The sequence below is a fragment of the Carlito syrichta genome, unplaced genomic scaffold (genome assembly GCF_000164805.1).
Source record: "Carlito syrichta isolate Samal-C Ts95f unplaced genomic scaffold, Tarsius_syrichta-2.0.1 Scaffold304654, whole genome shotgun sequence".
Classification (NCBI taxonomy): Eukaryota; Metazoa; Chordata; class Mammalia; order Primates; family Tarsiidae; genus Carlito; species Carlito syrichta.
This window is the reverse complement of record NW_007248750.1, coordinates 172,221-179,952: the sequence shown is the minus strand read 5'-3', so window position 1 is coordinate 179,952 and position 7,732 is coordinate 172,221. Positions and strand designations below refer to the sequence as shown.

Sequence of the window (7,732 nt, the reverse complement as noted above, 5' to 3'; positions counted from 1 at the left end):
TTCACTAATTCTAGTCTTGCCCTGTGTGGCCTCCCAGAATAGTTTAGTCTATGAAGTAATCAGGTTTGGGGCACTGAGGCACTTGAGGTGGACTTCCTAAACCCCAGGTTCTTCCTGTGGGGATCCTGGGATCTACTGAATCAAGGATGTGGCTAAACTAACACTGGCCAAAGAACACTTCACTGGACACTAATCCCCAGAAATGCTTTATGAAAACAGAACTCCTGATCAAATAAGTTGGGGAAATGCTATATGCTCTTCTGTTTTGTATCACATCTCATCCCTCAGAAATGCTTTAGGAAAATAGAGCTCTGAGCTCAAGCTGGGGAAATGCTACATGCTCTCTGGTCTGTATCACATCTCACATTAGCACAGAGAAGATTCTGGAGGTCCTGAAGCATGAAAACCCTATTTCATTTTGTCAGTGTTTTCAAGATCTGTTTGACTTAGAATCCTTTTTTTCCAAAGAGTGCCATGAATATTTCTCAGAATCAGTGTCCCCAGTACAGGGCACAGGCCGGTTAGCTTCAAACATTCTCTAAAACTGCACTGCCTAATCGGGTAGTCTCTAGCTAAACAGGCTATTGAGCACTTGAAACGCGGCTAGTCCAAAGTGAGATGTACTGTGAGTATAAAATACACACTGGATTTCAAAGTTTTAGTACAAAACTTCTTATATTGATTATATGTTGAAATAATGCTGTTTTTGAAATGTTGGGTCAAAATGTTATTAAAATTAATTTTGTCTATCTCACTTTTACTTTTTCAAATGTGGTTACTATAACATTTATAATTACATAGGTGGCATGCATTGTATTTTCATTGGAGATTGTTGCTCCAGCATTCTGTGCCACGAAGTCTTTGTTGGCTTGTATAGGGGCATATGAGAGGGAGGGGGTGGGTAGCCCAGTGAAGGAAGTATAGGGGAACTGTGGAACCATTGGAGGGACAGCTCATGAAACCTAAGAGAGGGTGGTCAGGAAGTGGTGACTAAGCTGAGATCTGAAAGATGAGAAGGAGTTAGATAGGCAAAGGCAGAGAAAACAGCACGTGCCAAGGCCTTGAAGTGAAAAATGAACTGTGAGTCCAGGATGTCCAAGGCCGGGGGTAGAGGGTAGGTAGTGACCTAACATGACAGCAAGGAAGGCAGCAAGGGTCAAGTCTTTTAGGGCCTGGTAAGCCTCTGTCAAAGGTTTATCTTAAGGGTACTGAGAAGCCACTGAAAGGTTTTCAGTTGGTTGAGAGTAGATAGATATGCATGTCAGAACATTTTCCTGATGTTTGGGTGGAGCATGGATGTATGCAGGGAAAACTGGAGACAAGATGAACTTTTCAAAAGTTGTCTGAGTCATCTAAGATTGAGATGATGAAAGTCTTGACTATGCTACAAACCTTGAAACTAAGGAAAGCCAATGGGAAATAGAGTCAGAGGTGGGACCACTGATCCAAATTACTACTTGGAGATGGGAATAGGGAGAAGGTGGAGTCAAGGTTGGTATCTGGGTTTCTGAGTGGTGAGTTGGTATCTGGGTTTCTGATGGGAAACCAGAAGTCTGTGGGAGGGAAAGATGATGAGTTCAGAATGGTACAGACTGATTTTGAGAAGCACATGATTATACAAGTAGAGATACCCAAGACAGAGGGGATAGCCAGGTCTAGTGCTTGGAAGAGAGTTATGGGCTGGAGGTAGAGTTAAGTAGAGAACATGAGCTTCACATTCCTCATCTGCAAAACGGGAATCTACTTCCCAGACTTAGTGTGATGATTAGATGATGTTGACTATGCCTGGCATTGTGCAGACATATAGTAGGTGCTCAGGAAGCATTAGCTCTTTCTTCCAGAGGGTCTGTCATCTGAATTTCCCACATGACCAAACCCACTAAGGTCTTTGCACCTACTGGTTCCTCTTCCAGTACCCATGGGCCCCACATCTGTGTGGTTTTGTTTTTTTTTTTGAGTTGGAGTCTCACTCTGTCACCCAAGCTGGAGCACAGTGGCATGCTCACAGCTATAGCTACCCCAGCATCAACCTGCTGGGCTCCGGCGATCCTTCCACCTCAGCCTTTCAATTAGCCAGGACTACAGGCGACCTCTGTGCTTTCAAAGTCCCTGGTGCAGTGATGAAGAGATATTGCTGATAGCACTTGTGGGAACTAGGTGCAGTGGCTAATGCATGTAATCCCAGCACTTTGGGAGGCAGAGGCGAGAGGGCTGCCTGAGTATAGGGGTTGGAGACCAGCTTGGTCAACTTGGCGAGACCTAATCTCTCCAATAAATAAATACAAAAATTGGTCAGGTGTGGTGACACACACCTGTGGTTCCAGCTATTAGGAAGGCTGAGGCGGAAGGATCGCCTGAACCCAGCAGGTCAAGAGGTCGAGGCTGTGGTGGCTGTAAGTGTGCCACTGCACTCCAGTCTGTGCGTCAGAGTGAGACTTTTACTCAAAAAAAAAAAAAAAAAAAAAAGCTGTTGTGGGAGGAGAAATGAGGCAGCTCCCCCTGCCTGAGTAGTCAGTAGTCTTAGAGTAGGAAGGGGGTGAGCCGTTAGTACATGCAGTTGGGAGGACTTGACTGGGAGGTGGGAGTATAGGCTACTTGCCCCAACTCGGTCTTCAGCACAATCAGTAAACCTAGCTGTTCTAAGCCTCAGTTTCTCCATTAGTTCAGGAAGGGATCTTCCAATCTTCTAACTGGGCTCTTCCCTGTTTCTGTCTCTGCCTCATTCTCTCTTCCAGAAAACCTCTTGCCTTCTCTTGACCCACTGAAGACATCACTTCCTTGAAAACTTGGCTCACTTTGAGCCTCCTGGCGGCTCCTTCCTGGGGCAGAGGTCCAAAAATCCTGACAAGATTAAGAGGAGGTTTTAGAACTGGGACAGACTAGGAAAACAGGAAAGATGACGAACAAAACCCCCCCTCCTTCTAGGGGTTGTTTATTCCAGGACTCCTTCAGCTGAATTTTCTGGGTATACAGCAATCCTTGGCTTTTCATCCTGTGCCTAGTCTCTGGTCTAGGACTTAGGGCACCCCTTGGTCACAGCGCTTATTGGCTTGCTCCTGTGGCTTGCTTCTATGTCCCCTTGTCCAACTGCAACCAACTCCTGGAAAATAGGAAGAACACAGACATATCTTGACTGAGCACCTATTGTGTTTCATGGAAGAAACTATCTTCTCATACAAGCCTCACTATAGCTCCTAAGGGTAAGCTGCATTCTTTCTGTTTTGCAGCCTAAAAACAGAGGTTTAGGGAGGCTACTCAAGGTCACCCAGCATGTTGGTATTGGATCTAGAAATGGAGAGGGAAAAGCATGTCTTGTTAGTTAAGACTATATTCTCTGGTGGCTGATGAGCCTTTCTTGGTTTGAATTTTGACTCTGCCACTTACTGCCTGTGGAATGTGGACAAGTTCCTAGTGAGAAGCAGTGTGGGTAGCAGTGGAGATCACAGACTCTGGAATCAAATGTCACTTCCACCATCTGCTAGTTATGTGACCTTGGGCAAGTTCCTTCTCCTCTCTGCATTTCAGTTTCCACAGCTGTTAAATAGTATAATAATAGCTCCTACTTCATCAACTTGTTTTGCGGATTAAACGTGATAATCCATGTGGAGCACTTAGCACGATGTCTGGCCCTTGGTCCAGCACCATCCATGTCAGCTATGTTATGAATGCAGGCCCCGCAGACTCTGGCTACCACCTGTTTCCCTGCCTGTCACCTGTCACCCTGGTGGCTCACTCAGCACTTGGCATGTGGTAGGTGCTCCCTGGCTTACCGACTGAAGGAGTGACTGGGAATTGACTCAGTGTTTCTGAAAACAGGCTTCTGTCAATGTGTGGGAGTAGAATTCTGGAGGAAGATGACTTTCAGGAGTTTCCCAACCAACCAACAATAATTGCTTTTTGCACGCTAGTATGAAATTTAGAATATTTCCAGATTGTTTTTTTCTTTCTGATTGCAACCATGCAATCAAAAGCATAACAATACTCATACCTACAGAAGTAAACTATACTCATTGTGAACTGTTCAAATGTTACACAAAGACCTAAAGCAGAAAGTCCTAAGTAAGCCTGCCCACTCTTTATCTGAGGCATGTTCTTGCAGACTTTTCCTATACCTCATTTTTTAGTGCTACTGTGTACCCTCTCCATGCTAGACACTGGGGGTCCCCAAAGAAGTAGAGATGACTGTCTGTGCCTGAGGGGCAGGCACAGCTGAGGCAGGACACAAAATTCACAAACACTTAATCAGCAATTAAAATACCACAGTACCAATGACTCATTCACTCAATACACACTTAACATTTATGGCTCAGGGACCCGGAAATGACAAATTAAGGTTCTACCTGGCTTTGGAGTGAGCACTGAGATTGAATCAGCAAGGAGACCCTCTGATGTACTTGCCCTCTGATTATGTGCCTGTCAATCACACTTCAGTGGGAGGGTGGAATAGGTGATGTGGACTTGCTACCCAGAAAGTATAACTTTCCTGCCTTATTTGTTGTATGTACAGAACTGAACTAAGGAGCCAAACAGGCTGGACTTGCCACAAGTGGTTTCTATGACCATGGGTGAGTCACTCCCTTCTCTGAGCCTTAGGTTCCTCATTTGAAGAGTAGAGAGAATCTTCCTGGCTTGAAAGGCAAATTCTCCATTCACTCATTAATTCATTTGTAAAAGATGGTATTTCATAAGAGTGTGGAGAGATTACTCAATAAACATTGGCCATCTAGGAAAAAAAGAATTGGGTCATTTGGTAGATTGTATTGTTGTTTGGCAAATATTTACTTTTCCCAGCCCTCCTCACCGTGGAAGGGGTATACTTCCTCACCCTGTTGATATTGCACTTGTCCATGTGACTTGCTTTGGCCACAAGAGTATGTGTGGAAGTGACAGGAGAGAGCTCCAAGGCACAGAGTATTTCCATTCATTCCTCCTGAACAATTGTCCTTGGTCATGAGAACAAGGAGTCCCAGATAGGGGAGGCTCCTTCAGCCCAGACTCCAAATGAGAAGTCATGTAAGGCAGCCATGAATTCAATCTATGGTCTAGAGCTCAGCCCAACCCAGCCTAGCCCAGTCCAGCCCAGCCCAGGAGAGCCCTGCTGAGCCACAGCTGACCCACAGAACCCTGGGTGAGAAATGAATGTTTACTGATGTAAGCACTAAGTTTCTGGAAGTCATTTTTTTTTTGAGTTGGAGTCTCACTCTGTCACCCAGACTGAAGTGCAGTGGCCGCTCCCGGCCTCCGCAGCCTCGACCTGCTGGGCTCTGGCAATCCTTCCGCCTCAGCCTTCCAAGTAGCTGGAACTACAGGCATGCGCTACCACGCCCGGCTGATTTTTTATTTATTGTAGAGATGAGGTCTCGCCAAGTTGCCCAGGCGGGTCTCGAACCCACGGGCTCAGGCAATCCACTCACCTCAGCCTCCCAAAGGCGTGGGATTAAAGTCTGAGCTACCGAGCCCGGCTGTCATTTTTTTTTTTTTTTTTAAAGTCAGGGTCTCACCTTGTTACCTAGGCTGGTGTGTAGTGGTGCAATCCTGGCTAAGCGCAGCCTTGGCCTCCTTGACTCAAGTAATCCTTTCACCTCAGCCTCCCCAGTCGCTGGGACTACAGGTGTGCTCAGCTAATTTTTATTTCATTTTTTTGTAGAGATGGAAACTTGCTATGTTGCCCAAGCTGGTCTTGAATTCCTGGCCTCAAACAATCCTCCCACTTAGGCCTCCCAAAGTGTTGGGAATGTAGGCATGAGCCACCGACTCCAGCCTGGAAGTAATCTTTTATGCAAATCTGACCAATGTGGATCCTTAGCTCACTCCTTACATTGACCTTAGCTTGGATTGTAAGGAAGGATTCTCCAATTAGGTGATATTTGACCTGAGAGCTGAATGTTTAGGAGGAGCTAATCATGTGACCATCTGGGGGAGAAATGTGCCAGGCAAAGAAACAGCAATGCCATGGTACTGAGGCTGGAGGGAACTTGGCCTGGATTGTTTGGTAATTGAGAGTGAGAGAGGTTTGGGTTCTAAACCTTCAAGTTCAATAGGGCATGTCACATTTCCACTTGAATGTCTCTCACTTCCAACCCAAAACATCAGATCAAAGTTGAACTTGTGGTCTTCTCTCAGATGTATTCTTCCTTCTTCATTTCCCCATCTCAGTGAGTGAAACCACCATCTATCTACCTAGTCACCCAAGTCAGAAAGCTGCACCTCATCCTGAACTCTGTCCTGTCCCTCAATCCCACATTCAATCTGTATCTCCAAAACCTGCCAATTCCATCCTGCTCATTCTCTTACATTTGCCCACTTCTCTCCACTTCCACTGAGACCATGCCAGTTGAAGCCACTATCATTTCTTGCTTGGAGGACAGAAGTAGCCACTTCTCTGGCTTCCTTGCCTCCATTCTTGACCCTTCTCCAATCATTCCTCCACATGGAAATCAGTGATCTTATTTAAAAACAAATTATGGTCCGGCGCGGTGACTCAGCCTGTAATCCCAGCACTTTGGGAGGCCGAGGCGAGTGGATTGCCTGAGGTTGGAGACCAGCCCAGGCAACTTGGCGAGGCCATTCAAATAAATCAAAAATTAGCCGGGTTTGGTAGTGGGTACCTGTAGTTCCTGCTACTTGGAAGGCTGAGGCAGAAGGGTCGCCGGAGCCCAGTAGGCTGAGGCTGCGGTGGCTGTGAGCGTGCCACTGCACTCCAGCCTGGGCAATGGAGTAAGACGCCAACTACAAAATAAATAAATCAAATTTAAAAATCAGCCGGACATGGTCTTATGCACCTGTAGTTCCAGCTGCTTGGAAGGCTGAGGCGGAAGGATCGCTGGAGCCCAGAGGACTGACTCTGGGGTGGCCGTGGGAGTGCCAGTGCACTCCAGCCTGGGTGACGGAGTGAGACTCTAACTCAAAAAAAAGAGCAACAAATTATACCTCAATTGTTCCCTGGATAAACAAACTGTGGTACATCCATAAAATGGAATATAATTCAGTGGTAAAAAGAATGAGCTCTGAGCCCAGCATGCACCGGGAGTAGGTACCGCCTTTTGGGTGTCTGTGGGGCAGAGCCGCAGATCCTGATACAACACTTGGTGTTACGAAAGGATCTATCACAGGCTGTGTTTTCCTGGCCGGTGGGCACACTGGTAGCGCAGGTTTGTCACGCAGCCACTGTGGCCTTACGCCTTCACCGCGACCACTCGCACACTGCCGCTTAGCTCCAAGAGCTGGCGCGCATGCGCAAAGTGGTTTTCGAGATTCCAAACGAGACCACCCTGAAGGAGGTGGCTGAGACCTTGCAGCAGAAGGACGTTGACCACATGTTGTGGCTTGAGCAGCCCGAGAACATCGCCACTTGCATTGCACTTCAGCCCTACCCCAAAGAAGAAGTGTGTCAGTATTTGAAGAAGTTCCGACTGTTTAGATGACTGCTGCTGTGATATATTTGAATGTCAGCTGAATCCAGAAACAGCACGTCATCCCTCCCTAAGCATAATGTACTTCTTGCAGTGTCAGCCTGCTCCTCCCTTTCAGTTATGACGGTTTCTGGAGGGTCAAACGTGTTCATATTAAAGTTGTCATAAATAAGCACTTCTATTTATTATTATTAAATTCAAGTGGGGAAAGTGAGTGAGCAGCGATATTGTCAATGGTTATTGCTCAAATAGAAGATTTGGTTAGACTCCAGTATAGGTGTCAAGGAAACTCCCAATAACTCAGGTTTGAAACTTTGCCT

At 46.4% G+C, this 7,732-nt stretch overlaps 1 pseudogene; it reads left to right on the top strand.

The window, feature by feature from the left end:
* The first annotated feature begins 3,619 nt into the window (after positions 1-3,619).
* LOC110595831 lies at positions 3,620-7,424 on the top strand (annotated as a pseudogene).
* The last annotated feature ends 308 nt before the right edge of the window (positions 7,425-7,732 follow it).